The 18,627-nt window shown below is 42.3% G+C and overlaps 1 protein-coding gene and 1 long non-coding RNA gene across 5 annotated transcripts in view; one reads left to right on the plus strand and one right to left on the minus strand.

Annotated features, from left to right (window-relative positions):
- The window catches only part of SYT1 (synaptotagmin 1), a 357,409-nt gene extending 345,134 nt beyond the window's left edge, over window positions 1–12,275 (minus strand). For 3 of the 4 annotated variants that reach the window (XM_056340298.1, XM_056340294.1, XM_056340296.1), the window contains exon 1: window positions 11,933–12,275. The gene's annotated coding sequence lies outside the window, so the exon portion shown is untranslated. The remainder of the gene's footprint in view (window positions 1–11,932) is intronic. The other variant, XM_056340295.1, reaches the window with a different exon arrangement.
- A 171-nt stretch (window positions 12,276–12,446) lies between these two features.
- Window positions 12,447–14,893, plus strand: LOC130150175 (uncharacterized). The gene is made up of 3 exons (XR_008822135.1): window positions 12,447–12,829; window positions 13,219–13,296; window positions 14,580–14,893. It is a non-coding gene; the product is annotated as an uncharacterized LOC130150175 (long non-coding RNA).
- The last annotated feature ends 3,734 nt before the right edge of the window (window positions 14,894–18,627 follow it).

The following is an 18,627-nucleotide window of genomic DNA, read 5'->3' on the forward strand; positions in this document are numbered from 1 at the left end:
ATAACCCTAAAATATACATACTATTTTATTCTCCATGTTACCAGCTTCTGATTTATCTTAATGTAGCAGAATTTTTCCCCTGCTCATTTTCCACAGCACTTAACTGGAAAAAAAAAAAGAAATTACACCCTGAAGCTTTAACATCACAGTATATACCCACATAAACAGATGCAATGCCGTGAATTTAAGGGGGTTGCGTATTACCAGGATCATCTGAGCAGATTTCCATGTACAAATTACACAAAGCTCGGTAAACATGATCTCACCTCAGTCACAAGCCACACGAAAACTATAGCCTTGAATAATGTTAAGGTGGAAGGGCCGAGGGAGCACACAGGATGGCAAGGCGAGGAAGAACCAAGCTAACCCCCAAAGCACCATGCCTGTTCAGGGGCAAAACTTACTGCAGTTCAGAAGGGGAAAACATACAGTCTAGCAACACCTGAACTGCTGCTTTTCTTCTTTCCTCCAAGAGCTTTGCTGACAAGGGGAGAAGTGATACAACAAGCCTTCCCATACTTTGTCAAGCGTGATCATTTCCCTCGCTACCAACTATGCAGATCTGCTTGGCTCCCCCTGCACGCTTCAGGCAAGATCCAAAGCCTGGCAAAGCCAACAGCTCTCTCCATACCAGCTTCAGTATTCAAATTTCAGAAAATAATTTCTCTTAACTGTTGTGATTCACAGTAATGCAAGGCGCCTCCTTTCATGCAAGCCCACTTCCATCAGCACAGACCAGACAAACCACCTTCAACAAACTGCCCATAGCCATGAGTAAGTATTGCCACCTCCAATACAATTTACAGTTTTACTGAACAGATGTCCACTTTTCTGTGGAGCTGATAGTAGTTTTCATTACTATTGAGAACTCCTCTTCTAGATATAAAGTTCATTCTTTCCTGACAGCACTGCACAGACCCCGTAGACTGACAAATTTGCTGTTCTATACAGCAAAATATTTATCTCCAAATATTTTTTTAAACCTAGACCTTTGCACAAAGCTACTGCACTACCAAGGTTGACATATTCCTGTGAATCAAATACAGTAATACTAACTGCAGTAAGATATTGATGATTAAGTCTCATCTAGTGATCCCAGACGTTTTAAAGTCACTGGAAAGGAACTGATGCCTCCAGAGAGCAGTCCCTCTCAAACCAAGACAGATGCCTAAGGTAGGTCAAATGAATCACCTTCTGAGGTTATTTAAAGTTAAATGAGATGAATCCCATCCTTTAATCTCCCTCTGCCATTGATCCCCATCTGTCATATGGGATTTGTGTTTCACCACATCAATAGGACACTACTTTGATTGGCTCCTACGTAACATAAACCACCCGATGTGTACAGACTTGTACACGCCACAAAAAGTTAATCCTAAAATGTTTACCCAAAGTCTTCAGGTCTACCTTCAAAACAGGCTACCTGAGCAGTTACAGTTTCAGATTTCAACTTGTTTCACCCATTTCCACCATCATGTACCAGAGTAGGACTAGATGTTCTCCTGTATCAACTTCTCATTGAAAGAAGGAGTAGAAATCTCCAATAATTACATCACCCTCCAGACAGATAAACTAGCTCCTGTACTGGGGAAGCTGATGTAGCAGAACTCTGCTAATTCCTTTATCATAGAAACCTTTAGAAATTGCTTTCTGGCATGAAGTAGCTAGTCTCTTAAGTATTACTGGAGCTGGAACTAGTTTATCTCCTTTATGCCAGATAAATTCCCTTCTGGCCACAAAAGGCTAAAATCTAGCCTCTTCGTATCATCCCACCTACAAATAATTCACATCTCAGTTGTGAGCATGGCATTATGCGTAAAATAGCTTTCTTCAGAAGTAAGCTAAACAGTTTACCCGGTTTTCAACTGGAAAGTGGCGTATCAGATTATTGGGAAACAGGGATGTTTTTTCTACTCAAAACTGATGAATTCATAATTTATGCCAGGATGAAGGTAAAGAGGTTGTAAAGAATGACTCTGCATAGTTTCTAATTAGATCTCTAAACTGAGTGTCCATGTCCCTAGTATGAACAGTACAGCCTTAATGACCAGCAAAATGCACTTACATCTAGCAGAGTGCCCAACAGACAAGCGTTCACATTTTCAAGTATGAAGTTTCCATGATACAATTAAAATCCCTTTGAAGGAGAAGGTTGATATGGTTACAGCAATGAATTGTTTATTGATCTCTAGGGGCCTCAAATAATGGCACTTCTTCAACATTTGGGCTAATTATTATTTGTTTTGCACAACGGTCCACGTCCCCAGTCAAAGATCTAGATCCTATTAGGTTAGGCACAGTATAAACACGTTACAAGATATGTCAGGCCCTGTTCCAAAGGGACTGCAGAGCAAACGCTGCTTCTTACAAACATGAAGAAGCTCTTGATAACACCAGTTACAACCCACATTTGGAATTCACTATATTAACAGAGGACGCGGAGAGGTGAGCCATCGCCCCCAGATCTTCTCAGTTATTCCATACAAAAAAAAAAAAAAAAAAAAAGGTAGAAACTTGCCCACCAGACATTAGGATATTTGCCAAAGAAATAAAATACTGGGTTGGTTCCCCCACACTCCCCCCCCGCCCCCTGCCATGTGTCCAGGCAAGCAGCCTACAAAACCAAAATAGGTTTAAAAGCCTAACTAGCTATTCTAAGGGGTGGCGACAACAAATTATTTTTTTATGCAGCCTTCCAACTCATCTGTAAGCACTTTGAAGGAAAAAGATAATCTAAATTTCTAGGGTCTAATTCAGCTCATCTAATAAAAGGAAATGTGATTCACTGAGAAACACATTAACAAGAATTCTGGTCTAAGTGAGCCATATGTGGATATACAATGTTAGGCTCAGTCCAATGGAAAAAGCAACGTGGCCTGAAGCAGTTGCTTTGTAACAGGGGACAAAACTTCAGCGTGGACCCGTTTCAGGCTCGCTCAGCACACCTTATCTAGCCAAAAGAGTCATGTATTTACTACGGTTAAAACTGATAGCTATTGCACATGCTGTGACTGTATGCACGTTTGCAAGGAGGCTAGCCCATATGCTGAATATGCTTATAGCCTGTTAGTCTCAGAGACTAACTTGCTGTGACTAACCAGCTAATGTTGGTTTTGGTTCCATCCCTGCTGTGCAGCGTCTATGTAGATCAGCTCTACCTCTGCACCAACACATACAGAGTTTTTGACCACCACTGAACAACTTACAGCCCCCTCCACTCACCACTGCACTCCTAAGCCCATTACCTTTAATACCTCCCACTCCTACTATCTCACATACATACAGAAAACTCATATACCCAGTAATATTGGGGAAATCGCTTTAATCTACAACAAACTTGACTAATCACAATTAATAAACTTGGTGGTGGGCTTTAAGAGTAGGAAAGTTTCAGTACATTCCCTTACTTTTTTTTTTTTCCTCTCTAAATACTATAGCACGAGACAAACACTAAGCACAGTTCTCCATTATTTGCAACCCACCTCAAACTTCCTCAGTACAACTACCTGTAAGCCAGACTGAAGCAACTACCTTTTCAGTATCTTATCAGCACTATGGCTGTAAGTAGGACAGGCTGAACTAGTATTTTTTTTCACAGTTTAAGGATAAGTTATTTCACCACCTCATCAGCGTAACTCCTAAGCTATTCAGAACCCTCAATCCAGTTATCTTAAAAAGGACCCATGAAATAGCCAATTTGGCCTAATAGAAGAATAAACCTTAAATAATCTGTTAACTAAAACAATCTGAATATGTCTGCAGCCAGGCTCAGCACCCACTACAACCACTTATGGCCTTCTGTCCACCCTTGGGTTCATCCTTTCAAATTCACACGTTCACTTACTTAAAACATCTAAAGCCAACACTGCAAACTATGCTAAGAGATTTGGGTTTTACCTCCCCAGAAGAGATTACTTTTCTTCATCACAGAAAAGGTCACAGAACTGAGTGAGAGAAGGCAGTAACATCACAGACTAAGGCGTGCCATGTGATAATCTCTTCCAGAAAATAATTTAGCTTTATTCTGTGAAATCAGTTAACACCATTGAACTCAATGTAAATTGTTCTAGAAGTAGCTGAAGAGCAGAGCCATATTAAAAGACATATTTCAACCCAAAGCAAATTAAATGCTCCCAGTTTCACGTTAATACTAAAAGGAATTTTGAAAAAGCTATATAGAGTAATATTGACAAGTTCCATTAAAACTGTGCAAATTACTTTTGCTTTCACCTATATGCAACACATACATTTTGGAACTCTGTTGATGGGTACAGATATCAATGAGCTATCCGGAAAGGCAGAAAAAGGTTTTGGTTTTAAGAATACATTGGAATCCTTCAGTTACAGCGGAGACAGCCTCTCCTGTGACTACAGAAGTTTAATTCATCACCTTTAATGGACATTAGGCTGGTGGTCGCTTCAGAAGCCAATTGACACTACATGAATAAACAGTACTCAGTTCAAAAGCTGCTTGATATTGAGATAAAATATTTATTACTATTATTCTTTTCTAAAATGCCAATTTTGATAGTGAGCTTTATGCCTTGCTCACCTATAACACAAAACTTCCATCAATATTTATAAAGAGTAATTTATTCTAGAGCAAACAGTGCAAAATTACTAGCCAGTGTATGATTTGTAAAGCCAATATTTGCATATCAGGTATTAAAGCAGGTCCAAGTCATTACTGGAAGTGGACATATGTTTTGAAAACACCAAATGCAGGAAAAAAACACAGCACATGACTTCAGATGGTTCTGTCCCAGGTTTTTCACTTTTGACATTTTCTTAGTGAGCTAAATGAGCACTAAATACACATTAAACAAACCTTTCAATCCTATTATGCACAGTTTGTAAAAATGAAACAAACATACAAGACCTTCACTGCTTTTAACTTCTACAGCTACATCATACCACGAAGAAGCAACTGACCTCTGTCAAGGTCACATGGGTATTTCCTGGGGGTTTTCTGCTTTAACTAGCAGCTAAGTCAGCTAACAAAGCTTGAAGTAAAAAAACCTGCATCTGAAGAGGAAGTAGAAGGCAGCTTCTTGCTATTAGTGTATGAAAAACAACTAAGATGAAATTAAACCTATGGAAAAAAGACAAAAAGGCATCTACTGTCAGATATTAATATTGCCTCAGAAGAAATATGTCCCAGATGTAGTTATCAAATGCAATGTTTAACAAATATATTTTTAATTAAACACTTAGGCTGTTAGAAAAGAGGTAAACTTTAGTTTCAGCATCCTGAAATTCTGCTATACAACCATCACTCCACTCACAGTCAAAAACAGGTCTGCCTTCCACCCTCGCCTGGACTACGCAATTCTGTGGGATGACCCTCTCAAAGGTAAGCCTAGAGCTGCATCCCCCTGTAAGAGACACCTGCTGCATTACCAACCACCAATTAACCACAGACACATGGAAAGGGGACATGGAAGATCCTCACCAAAACAAGCTTATCCTGGTGCAAAGCAGATTCATGCCAGGCTTCCATGGCACATACCAGGCACAACAACTGCCACCTGCAAGGCCAGCTCCAGAAGGGGTTTGGCAGCACCCAGCCCTCCAGGTAGCTCCCAGCTGATGGGCACCTGCAGACTAACCCAGGCATATTCACACAAGTTCAAGCCAGACCAAGGGGACACATGGTACTTGCCCTTCCACATTGGAAAGGCCAACAGGCATTCCCTTTTTAAACAGAATTCCTATTATTAAGCACAATTTCTAGTTTTAGGACACATCAGAGGAACAAAATAAATGGAAGGAACAGATATCAGTTTCAGTGGGCTTTAAATCAGGTCCCAAAGATTAACACCAGTTAGATAAATAAATAGGAACTTCTTGTCGGTAAGGTGGGACAAAATAGGATTATAACATACAAGGGCAGCTTAAGAGAAATTCAGACAGAATCTCTTCACACTACACAAATAGCATGTCATCACCTTTTACAAAAAAAAATAATAATCGTTTAATCCAAGAGACACAATAGGAGTTAATGGCAGCAAGTTCAATGGGTTGGTGATTTCAAGGCCAGAAGGAGAGCTGATTATCTACTCTGTTCTCATGGATTAACACAAATCAGAAATCCAGCAGTTTCTATACCAAATCTAGAACTCGTACCTGGTCTAGTTAAAAGTTAAACTCCAGGCAGAAAATTGTCATCTCTGTAAAATGGCCCATACACTTGCTACTCTGATAGATAAGAGATCGACACCTTATTTCCAATCTGAGCTCTTGTAGCTTGCATGCCCGACCAGGCTGCTGTGTGAACTTTTATGTACTAGAGAACAGTTCCATACCAGTATTTTTACTGTGCGGTAATCAAGGAAGTTCCCAGCATATACAGCTTGCCACAGAGAATGGTAAGCTTTTAGGAGTCTCATTAAGAAACAGATTTAGCACATCTGAAATGACAACTTCTGGGTCCCTTCTCTAAACTAATTCTAGTCGTCCAGAACCCTTTTTGAAGTTGGGCAACTCCCCTACTCTCAACACTTCAGTGTTTACAGGTCCACATGACTTCACCACTTTTTAAAATAAAGACAGAAGATACTCCCTGGATGTAACCCTAAGTCTTTTCTCAGAGCCATCTTCATGGGGAAATCACTGTTTTTTTACTGAAGTAGGCAAAAGTATTACAATTCACTTTGTTAAAATACCTCTTCAGATGTAGGAGGAGAAGCCAAATTAAGTAGGTCTATAATAGCACTTTTTCCAACCTTCTTAATGAAATTGGCACCAAAAAAAATCAAAAGTATTCTCATGGAGTCTGCATATTATTCCAGATGATTGTTAAGGATAATGAATGGAGTTGGAATAATGGAGATGGCGATTCCCCATACACTCTATCTTCTGCAATCTATCAAGTAAAAAAATTTTAATCTGTTCACACGGACAATGGTTCCTTTCTACAATATTATTTCTTATACTCAGAACATCACCCTAAGCTAAATCAAATATCTTACTGAAGTCAAAACACAAAAGCTTAAAATTTCAACAAGAAACAGAACAGCCCTTTTTTAACAACAAAAAAAAAAAAACCAACACACTTTCAAAACTGTTTTGATTCGGATGTATTACACTATCCATCTTTAACCCTCAACTGTTCTCCAGTAGCTTGTGTCTTCTATTGAAACAACACACCAAGTTTTCCTTGTTTCCACATTTAGCTTTAAAAAAAAAAAAGCCCAAAACTGCAAACCACTCGTAGCTGTCACATATTCTTAAGATTTTATGATAAAAAAATAGATGTTTATGAAGAAATACTCTTCACAGCTTTGGAAAGAAATAAAAAAAATGTAATTAATTAAACTATGTGTTACAAGTGACCATTAAGCATTCCAAATTTGTCTCATGTCCACTTGTTGATGGTGTATGCATACACTTTTTCTAGAAAATATACGGCTGTTAGAGGCAGGGATCTGAATCAGATAAAGATTCCTTGGCAAACAGTTGATTTCCACAGCACCTTCCACAAAAGCACTCCAATTATTCTCAACTGCCACATCTACATGGTTATTCAAACACATGGACATGAGTAAACTTGCAGGCAAACAGTCTCTGAGCCAAGCTGGGTAATGGTTACCAGCTTTCCCCTATTGCAACTGCTACACTGATTTTTCAATCACCCATAGAAAAACAATACCCTTAATATAAAAGTACAAAGCAAAACCTGTAAATGAGTTTTAATCAACTTCATTAAATCATCACTGAGCAGCTTTGAGGCATGTATCCTCATATATGTGAGGTACCATACTACCTAGTAACTACAATCATGGCTACAGTATTAAAACTACTATAGTACCTTTGGCTACTACCATAAATCCTGAATAATGATCGGGGAAACTTACAGACAGCATCATTAAAGTAACCAAATTGTTTTTAGCCACTTCTAAAGTAAAAGTTTATTTTCCTGAAATAGTATATTAATATAATTATTCAGAGCTGATGAGTAACAAATTGTTTAGATAATTTCTGGTGACACTTTTTTTAAAAAAAAAAGTGTATGGTCTTCCATTTAGGAGATCAATATAAATATTAGTAGCTTATCAGACAACTACACCACACAGAGACATTCAAGATTTACTTTGTGTTCTGACACGTTTCTCCCAGCATCTTTAGGGATGGCCAAAAAAGAGAAATGCCATCCCGAGTTGACAAACCTCTGAGAATTTAAAAGATGGCAACATCACTCCCACTAGGATGGAGAAGTGTTTAGTGCCTGCTGTTCTGGGGAAATACCTCCAGACTAGCAGTGATAAGAACAGATTAAGAGAAATAATCAATGCTCTCATAAGCATTTGTAGGAAATGGAAGACCCATGAAGAGCTACTCCTTAAGTCACTGGGGGCGGGGGGGGGGGGGGGGAGGGGGGGGGGGCGGGGAGTGGGGGATAGAAAAGCCAGCCTCCAAAACACTCTGATCAGACATTTGTCAAAAGCAATACTTAAAGAGACGTTTTTATTATTAGAGCTCCTATCTAGCTTTTGGTCATTACATGCCTCAGGAAACAAATATTTATTTCATTTAAACGAGACAACTTTTTCTACACGCTGCTTGTACAAATCACTCTGCTAGCCCATGTAGTCACCGAAAGCGATCGCCTGTAACCAGCTCTTATCCTCTCACCAGAAGAAATCATGAAGAGCTCTTGTCAGTTTTCCTCCTCCTAATGCATTCTGCTTTGGTATTGGCATTTCTGTGACAGATGGAACAGTATAGCCAGCATCTCCCAGCCTCCCCCTGCCCCTTACTGGGGTGTATGCGGAGGGAGCAAAGCTTGCTCTAGCAAAGAGGTCATTTGTACCTAACAATCCTGAAAATATTTAACATAATGCTTTGCTTATTCAGTCTGGCAAATGCTTTTATTTTAACCTCAAGTATCCTTAGTAAATTTCAGCCGTATGCAAAAATGCATAACAGGCTAACAAGCCTCCCTCATGTGTATTTCTAATTAAGCTTCTTCCTAGATACCGAGTAATGTTTAAAAGAAACATTCTATAGAGAATCAAAGTAAATCAAACGATTAAGTATTTCTCTTTGTGAAACTGCACATTTACATAGGCATCACCAGCAGAGGGAAGGAGATCATGGTAATTCCTCCATGCTTTTCTTCTGGATACGCAGAAGTATTTTCTTGTCCTTTTCCATTGTATTGCAAACTTTGATGTCTCTTCCACATCAGGTAATACAAGGTTCCATGCACTCCTATTCGGAATGCAGTTCCCAGTAAGAATTTATGTGGTTTTATACTTATATACACATTTAAACACATACACACTCACGCATATTTTCAAAATTGTAATCAGACTGCTGAATGGACAAGAAAAGACTGCGATATAATAAATAAGAGCTTCATTTTCATGGGAGGAAACATCAACTAACAGAGTTCTGTATAGCCGAGTGGCTTAAAAACTTCTGCCAAGACACTAAGCTGCTCCTTTTTACTTATTACAGCCAGCCCTGCCGAAAGACCATAAAAATTGATTTTATGCTTCCGGTCTCTCTATGCTAGCTAGAAAAGTATAGATTGTTTTCCCCTACGTTTCTGATAAACAGAACTTTCCCTTATCTCACACCTTCTCGACTACCACTCTAACCAACACTGAACATTTTCTGGGCTCTTGTATCTGATTTAAGTTATGATCAAGGTAAGAGAACATTTCAGATTGTTAAATGAAACGCTGGTTTAGTATATATGGTTTTAAAGGGCTTCTTGGCCGTCACTGTTAGAGAAGGCTATATCCCACTTGCACTGCTATGGCATACGTGGTAAATTATTATTTTTCACATTTGTTCTGGGGAAGTATTAGAACTGCTCTAAGTCTGTGAGCTACCTCTTTAAATTCCAGTATCAATCCTTAAAATGGATTTAACATATTTTGCATCAAACATTAATAAGGCTCACTTAGGCACTCTTAATGCGAGGGAAAATTGGGCTTGTATGAAATGGCTACACTGGAGCATATCATGCTTTTGCAAGTGCGGGAGTATGATTATTTTCTACAGTATGTCATTATCTTCTGCCCTGTGGTTCTTTTTTAAATTATCTCTTCTCACTCAAGCTGCCTACACTGTGTTTTTAAGCTATATAGTTTCAATTTATGAATTGCACGCATACAGATTTTGAGCAACTATACCACAAGCCAAGGGTCAGACCACGTAAAAGTATATTCCCCTCAAACACTACTAATAGAACTACAATTCCAAAAAGCTTGGAAGAGATACGCATGTTTGACTCTTAAGACATAAGATCAGGTCATTTGTTTCCCAGACAGGCAAGAAAATACTATTCTAGACACACGTGGAATCTCCTTACACTTTTCCTGAGCGGGTTTACTTAAGCATAGCTAGAGATGTCATTTCACATCCTCACAAAGCAAATGAGTTTGCTGCCTACTTGTCCTTGCACCCAGAAGCTCCCCCTCCCCTTCTCAGGGTCACTCCTGAAACAATTGCTCATCTGTAACTCTAAATGTCAGCCCACCAGAGAAAGGAGCCTCCCCTCAGGTCTCCAATGATCATCTTCTGCCTCTTAGGATGAAGTAACTCTCTCTCACAATAAAGCAGTTTAAACAGCATGTAATAGATTAACACACAATACCGACGGCACACTGCATAGCTGCTCAGAGGATCAATATTGCCATGGCTGATTAGTAGTCTAGTTGAGGTCTACAACATGTATGTGTATCTAAAATTACTCTACCGACCTTTGTACAGAAAATATTATTTCAGAGACAGTGAAATATTATTGCATTACAGCATTTTGCATCGAGTTTACAAGGTAATAAACGCAGAGCTCCCTCTTCACCTGCAAATGGCTATTAAATAAGGAAAATCAGCCTTGACATCCCCCGGACAATCAAAAGAAATTATTTATTTGGATGCTAACATCTGTCTCGAGATTGTGGCCAAGTGCTTTTCTGCGCTCATTTAGGACTCCGCTTGGAAAGCTTTTTCAGTTACATTTACCTAGAGATTTCTCTCTACCACTTCCCATCTGACAGAAATCACTCAGCTGGGTCTGATGAATAATAGCAAAAGGCAGCTCGTATCAGAGATGATTGAATTACAGATTGTTGAGAGTGCCATAAAGGCTCATTCCAATGACTACATTTAATTTACTTACTATACTGACTACCAGAAGCCGGTAGTCTTTGACATCTTTATTCCAGACGACTAAAAACAAAAGAAATATTAACATTCTTTGCCACTTTCTCACTGCTCTGTCTAGCAGAGTTTGATAGGCGATTATTAACTTTAAAGCAGAGCGCTGAGCCCCGATCCATGCCGCGTGCGCCTACGGAACTGCCCGTAACGCACCCGAAAGCACGGCCAGGCGGGCGGTACTCGGTAAAACGACGGTAATAACGTCCGAGGGCACAAACCGGGATCGCACGGGAAGGACACGCAGTCGGCTGACAGCCCCTCCGAGCAGGGCAGGAAAGGCTGTTGGGAACTGACACCCAAGCGGCTGGACGCTGCCCGCGGGGGCCGGGGCAGGAACGGCGGTGCGCCCCCCGCCCGCCGCCGGGACACACCGCCCTGCCGGGAGCGGCGGCACCCGGGTGACACCCGGAGAGGCAAGTTGGCCCGGCGGCCGCCCCCGGGCAGCGGCGGGGAGGGGCGGGGGGCGGGCGGGCGGCGCCCCACTGCCACAGCCGGGGCGGGGGGCGACGGCGGAGCACGGTGGCGGAGGGGGGCGGGGGGCGCGGGCGCCCCCTTTGTCTGAGCCGCCCCCCGCGGGAGAGCCCCGGGGGCGGGCCCCCGGCAGCTGCGGGCAGAGCCGCCGGGCAGGCGGCGCCGCCAGCCGCCCCCCAGCATGTGCTCTCCCCCCGCCCACGCAGCGGAGCCCACCCCCCCCACACCCACCCCCCCGCCCAAGGCGACGCCGCCCGGGCGCGGCGGCCCCGGAGCGCTACCTTACCTGGCAACCGGGGCGGGTGCAGCCGGTTCGCCCTTCAGCCTCCCCCCGCGGCGGCCCCACGCGCGCCCGGGCCCCTCCCGGGGCGAGGCTGCGGTGGCCGGCGAGGTGCGCGGTGGACCGCCCCCGCGCACGGCAGGCAAGCTGCCCCAGCCCCCTGCGCTCGGCGGGCTGGCGGCGCGCCGGGCTCTAAGTTTCAGCGGCAGCGGCCGCCGGCGGGCAGGGCAAGGCAAGGCGGGCGGGGAGGCGGAGGCGGCACGGGGGATGCGCGGCGCCGGGAGCGCCGCCACACTGCAGCGTCTCCAGGAATCCCTCCCGCGAGAAGCAGCCCATCACCCCCGGCCCGCCGCCCTCATTGGCTGGGGGGCGGGGAGACGGGCTCCGCCAGCCAATCGGACGGCGCCCACCATGGGTGGAGCCGCCGCGCCGGCCTCGCCCATCCCACGGCCGCGCGGTCCCTGTCTGCCCCGTCGGGCGGGGCCGGCCAGCGGCAGGCGGGGGAGGAGGAGGAGGAGGAGGAGGAGGGCGAGGAGGGCGAGGGCATCCCCGCGCATGGCGGCCGGGGCTGGCACCGCGGCCCCCGGGGCCGCCGCGGGGCCGCCGCCGGGCGGCACGAGGCGCCGTGCCACAGCCGCGGCGGCCGTCGGGTGACCTGTGTGCCCCGTGCAGGGCGCGGCGCCGCCTGCGGGGCGCTCGGGGGGCGACGGGGAGCGGGGGCGGCGCCCCCCGCCCGGCGCTGCCGCAGTCCCGCCGTACTCGGTACTTTTAACGGGCCTGCGGTGCGCGGCCCTCCCGCTCCGGTGGGCCCTTGGGCAGCCTGCGCCGGGCAGTCGCGGCTGAGCGGGGAGTCGTGTTTGGCGTCAGTGGCTTATGCGAGAGCAGACCGTATCGCGTGTTCAGGTAAGGGCATGCGAGGGTTAACTTAATTCCCTTGATCCATCCACTCTGAACTGGAGCTTTGATTAACGTTGGTCTGCAAAATGTAACTGTAGCAAATTCAATTAAGGGAAGCACATTTCTTCAACTTTTAATTAGATCTACCCTATTTGTCTAATGTTTAATATAACATAAAAAGCTGCTCCAGTTCCAGAGGGAAATGGAAATAGATTTAGATGTAAGCTCAGCTTTTAAAAACACAACAGACTAAAGTTCTTTGTTCTTCAGCGTATATTATTGTTGCATCTGCACCCTCAAAGGCACGGGAGGAAAACATAATTTTATGTGAAAAACTGTAAAATAATAGTGTGGTACTTATGCAAGAGTTGCCCATAACCTTTAATTGTTCACAGGGTACCAAACATACAGGTTCCAGCCCGGGCTTGATGCACAGTACTACGGGATCCTGCTGAATTTCTAAGAAAACTTGAGTAAGTAGTAATGTATTCCACAACCATTTAGTTGGTTACATTTAGTACGTGAGAGAGAAAGTTACCTGAATTACATCTTAATATGATAAATAGCAAATGTTGGCAAAGAGAGGAGCCCGTATGCCATCATTAGTGAGTAACTGAGCAAGTTGGAAGGCTCCCACATTCCCTAAGTAACTTACTGTGCCTTCAACAGAACGTCGTCCTGCCATTCCCCACCCATGCCTTCATGGTGTGATTTGCTTCTAAAAATCACAGCCATTTTCCAGTTCAGTTCAAATACGCATTTTGTCAGTGCTGGACATACGTTTTCAGGTCTATTAGTCACAATATGAGGTTTTTTTATACGAGCACATTAGGTCATGAGAGGAGAAAGGGAAAAGGAAAGCAAATACCGGCTCTAGCTAACCTAGGGAAAGGAGGGACCACCGTAATCTAAACTGCATATGCAGAAGCTGCCGCCTGCGTGCCCAGATCACCCTGTGTGATTTAAAAGTGTGGTTGTTTTCTCTCTCCCAATACAATAGATATCAAGAACTGTTTTCTCGAGGATCATTTATCTGGTCAGTTAAAAAACCCACACATTTCAATGCTACTGATTATGAGAACCTGATGCTGTGTTCCTAACAGCCACACAGCCAGAAGTCTGTGGGAGTCTGGCATTCGCAAGGCATGACACATCATACTCTGTCTTAGTATTTAAGTAAAGACAAGAAACTTCACATAAGCCTAACAGCCCTCTCTTAGTGTATAGACAGTACAGAACAGAAATGCTGTCTGGCAGTAGCCCTGAGGAGTATACCATCACTTTCTCACTCTCTGTTTTAGTCCATAGGTGTTTATTCTGCTAGATTAAAAAAAAAAAAAAAAAAAAAAAAAAGGCAGGTGCGGTAGGGGCTAGGAGAGTGGTAGGAGAGATTTCTCCTAATCTTTTCTAAGCTTGGTAATTTGCAGTGGAGAAATTGCTGCAAAGGTTGCGTTCCTTCTAGCACACATACTTCCTTCAGTTCCTTTTGTACCCAAAAGCTTATTCATACAGGATGTCTCCAGTCCTGTGAGGAAGTTTTATTTCACTACTGCATCCTCAAAGAAATGGGTAGTTGCTGTCCAGTCATGACGTTAATAAAACCAAAGGAATCTGTGAAACTTGAACGATAATGGGCAAGGACGTGCTAGAGGAGCTCAGGAGCCATTTGATGAATGCTTGGAGTGCTAACCAAGTCCTAGCCATTAAACTCAGAAAACACAGATCATTGTAATTACTGTTGTTATGTCTTCCACAGTTGTGTTCAGGGAAGAAGAAGGTATCCTATCATGAGAAAAAAAGAAGAAACATGCAAATCCAGAAGGAATTATGTTCTAAACCCAAGACCTATTTTGTTTCATTTTGTTTTGGTTTTATGTGCATTAGTGCATCAAAAGAATTTTAAATAGTGTCTACTATTTGGAAGTGCCATCAGGAAACGTACCGAATAGAAATGAAGAACAAGACTGTTATATCCTTCATATTCCTTGCTTTTAATTTAGACTTTGACTGAGCCAAAGGTTGAGGAGCATCTGGGAAGTATCTGAATAAAAAAGCGAGACCAGAAATGGTGCAATGTTTGTCTTTGCCATTTTTATTTTTTACTCTCTGTATACTATGACTTCAAGATAAAACCTTCAAGATTAGAAAGCGATATGAGCCATAAACACTAGGTTTTGAAAGTAAAAGACTCCTGCTTGCTCCATAAAGGTGGCAAAACCCTGGGCCAAAGCCAGTGAAACCAAAATATTTTCAGGCCTATCCTGGCGAGTTTTATGACATATAAAGGGCAGATACTAGAATTACAGTCACTGAACTGAGGCAAGTTCAGGAGCAACAACAATTGTAGCACATCAAAAACAGCAATCAGAGCTCTGGCTTTAGGCCCAAGCTGTCATCCGTTTTCTTTTGGACGTCGTCCTTTGGTGACCAAGGACCACAACTGCCACAATTAGATGTTCAAGATGGGAAGTCATATAAATCATGAGGGCACACCAGTGGCAGGTGAATGAGTAAATGATGATGATGGCATGTTAATTTACTTACCAGGGAGAGTCTAGAACTGGAAACTTAACAAGGACTGAACTGTGATTGTCATGATGAAATTATTCACTAGCCTTGTCTTGTCCAAGATCTCAGGTACCTGTTTTGAACAGAAAGATGCTTTTACTTTGTTCTTCATGGTCATGTTATTTTTTTCCTGGTTTCCCTTTTGTTTTGATCTTTCCTATCCTCAAGATTTTTATTTTGAGAGTAGTTTGTTTGCCTGAAGACAAAGAAATTGTCTTGTGCTTAGGGAAATGGGACAGCTTTTCAAAGGAAGATCCAATTGCATTATGATACTTCTTTTAGCAGATGAAACGCCCGCTCTCAGTTTTTTTTTTCCCAGTTGACGGGGAATCCAAGGGCTGGTATGTACAGCTGAAAATTAAAAATTTGGAATCCCATTTTAGTGCCCTGTTGTCCCACGCTTGGTTTCAGTAAAGTTTGTGTAACACATACCGGCTGATGATGGTGTGTTTAGAAGGCGCATTCCCAGTCAGGAAGCCAACTCTACATCAGGAGAACCTGAAAGACATGAAAGAGGAAGCTGAGTCCCAAAAGTGTGAATTAAGCTTCAGTAAAACGAATAAATAGTAAACTATTCAGCTATACACAACTAACAAAACCATATGAAGTAGGTCTTTGAAGATGATTTTTGGAGCGATGTGTGAGACTGTGAGTTGGATAGAGGGAGTGGAAAACAACTATTGAGGTTTTGGGTTGGTTTTGATTCTAGATAAAAATCACAGGGGTAAAATCAAAGAACTTGTTATTCTGCTGACTGATGTTTGTCTCAATTTGCCATTTGATTTCATTGTTTTCTTGTGTTTGTTCCGTACACATCAGCTGCTGCTTCCAAGTTGTTTAGGCAGAGATGGTCTCTTTTAATCTGCATTTGTATAGCAGCTGACACAGAGAGCTCCTGCTCTGCGCCCAGGGCCCCTGGATGCTGTGACAGCATAGAAGAAAATTAAAATGGAATTACTCTCTTACCAGAGTGTTCAAGTGTAGTCAAACAAACCTGCATATGCTTTGATAGATGTCAGCTCTGTAACACAAGGACAGATCTGAGTCAGTATCAGTCTGTTCCCCTGTAGATGGTGCCCCTAGTTCAGGGATTCTCTTTTGGGTTGACAAGCCTGCATCCTTAATACTCCTCCCCACTTTGAAAATCAGTTTTCACCAAGTGGTGCTCAGAGTGGTATTCCAGAAAAAACGCATTTTCGGTGCAGGTAGGACAAACTGGACTGATGTCCTGGTTTTCTTTTCAGGCAGAATCTACTATATAAAATGACAAACTAACTGAACCGTTAGCTTCCAGAGTGCCCAGATATTATCAGTCTTGGATCTTACCTTATGGTGGTAGACATTATGGCTTCCCCGGTGTAAAATTTCCAATCACTGGTGAGCATATGCATCATACGGATCTCTATGTAATAAAAAGAATGGGAGGTGGGATTTCTAATTTAATTTTGTGGAGCTGACCTTCACAAAACGCGAGGAAGAGCTGTCTAATGGCAGTCACTGTTACCCCTGAGAAGAGGGTCGAGACTTAAACAAGGTGTTTTCAAATGGATCCGCTAATTGTCACAATGTGCATAAAAGAGGACATTCCATTGTCTCCAGTACAAAACAGGGATAACTCTGATTTGAGAGACTCAAATGATTTGCCTGGTAAGTGCAAAATATGCTTATATTTACACCAACCTGAGAGTGGAGGGTGAATAATACATGCATTAGAATATAATACTGAAATGTAGGTAAAATCTTGTGGCTTCAGGCTGCCTGAATTTCATGTCTCTTATTTGTGATCTGCACAAAACCTTCAACATGCAGCAGACATGTAACAAAGAAACAGAAAGCCAGCCCAGCCATGGAGCATGGGCAGTTCTGCCATGCTTCTGACCATGGGAATTAAAAATGGGACAGAGTTACTAGGGTAAAAAACTACTTAATGTATTCTGAATTTCAGAAAATACTTTTGAATATCAGTAGTCTGATAGATAATTCTCAAGGTTCTGTTGTTTGTAGTTTTTTTTTTTCATTTAGCTCACACTATCATTTCTTTCAAGGGCACAGTGAAGTTACCGTGGTATTCATATTTAAAATGCCAAATCATAAAGGTGTGAGGTTTTTTTTTACAGAAGTCACCTTTTCATAATGTTTTCTGTCCGTTTTTTTTTAGATTTATTTACTTCTCTTACAGGAATGCAGTCACTGTACAATTCTGATGTTTAGACTACTGTTGAGCTTAAAAGCTTGCAGAACACATGGCTGAATGAACTGAAAATTATATATCATTAATATAATTAGACAAAAAGAAATTTTAATTTCAGTTTCTTCACAGCTATGTTTGAGCCAGTATGCAATACGGTAAACTAGTTGCCTCTGGTAATTTTGTCTGTCAGCAGCACCATTTTGTTTTCAAACTAAAAGGCTTGTTTTGTTTCCCATATTGCTTTTTCTATAGCGTATGCCATAGCCTTCAAATTACATAAGAATAAGAAGGGAATAGAGCTCTCCAACTGGAACAGTGTTGTTAAGATGATAAGGTCAATGGTAATGTCTCTTCTGCAAACCTTGATAGATATTTATCCAAGTCAAAGCTGCATTTTTAATCATTAAAATATGTTAATGTGAAAAAGACCTTTCTTGCTTTTTAAAAGCTTAGGCAAAGCAAAAATAAATCCTGCCCAGTGAACTTAATTCTCCTCAGTCATACAGGTATAAACCTGTAGTAAGACCTGCTGTTTTAAAAGCAGTTTCCATGACTGCTATTTTCTATAAATCAAGCTATCATAGAGATCCAAAGAAGTTAATGTAGCAGTGCATAATTTTAATTCAAGTCGTGAGTTTAAATACGATGTTTTAAGGGAGCAGAGATTCCACTTGCACACTGGGGACATAGCTTCTTCCTTACTCAATAGTTTTTACTTAGTCTGGAGCAAGATCATCTTCCTCAGCTGCTCATAAATCTGTGAATGAGAATCCCCTATCACCTTCCTAGTTTTTTGCTTTTGACCTCTTTAGTTGCCAGTCCTCTTACCTTCCTTCTTCTCTGTCCTTCCTGTTCATCCGGGAATGTATTTTGTGATAACTTTGCCAGTCCTAAGTGAGAAGTGATCTGGACCATCACAATCGTCCTCTTCAGCCTTGATATTAGACCTTTTTCTGCAAGAATCAGGATTGTTCCTTTTCTCTTAGGGATGGAGATAAAATCTACAGTCAGAGTTATGACTGAAGATGAAGTACAGTAATAGATT

This window comes from Falco biarmicus, chromosome 5 (assembly GCF_023638135.1).
Source record: "Falco biarmicus isolate bFalBia1 chromosome 5, bFalBia1.pri, whole genome shotgun sequence".
In the NCBI taxonomy this organism is placed as follows: domain Eukaryota; kingdom Metazoa; phylum Chordata; class Aves; order Falconiformes; family Falconidae; genus Falco; species Falco biarmicus.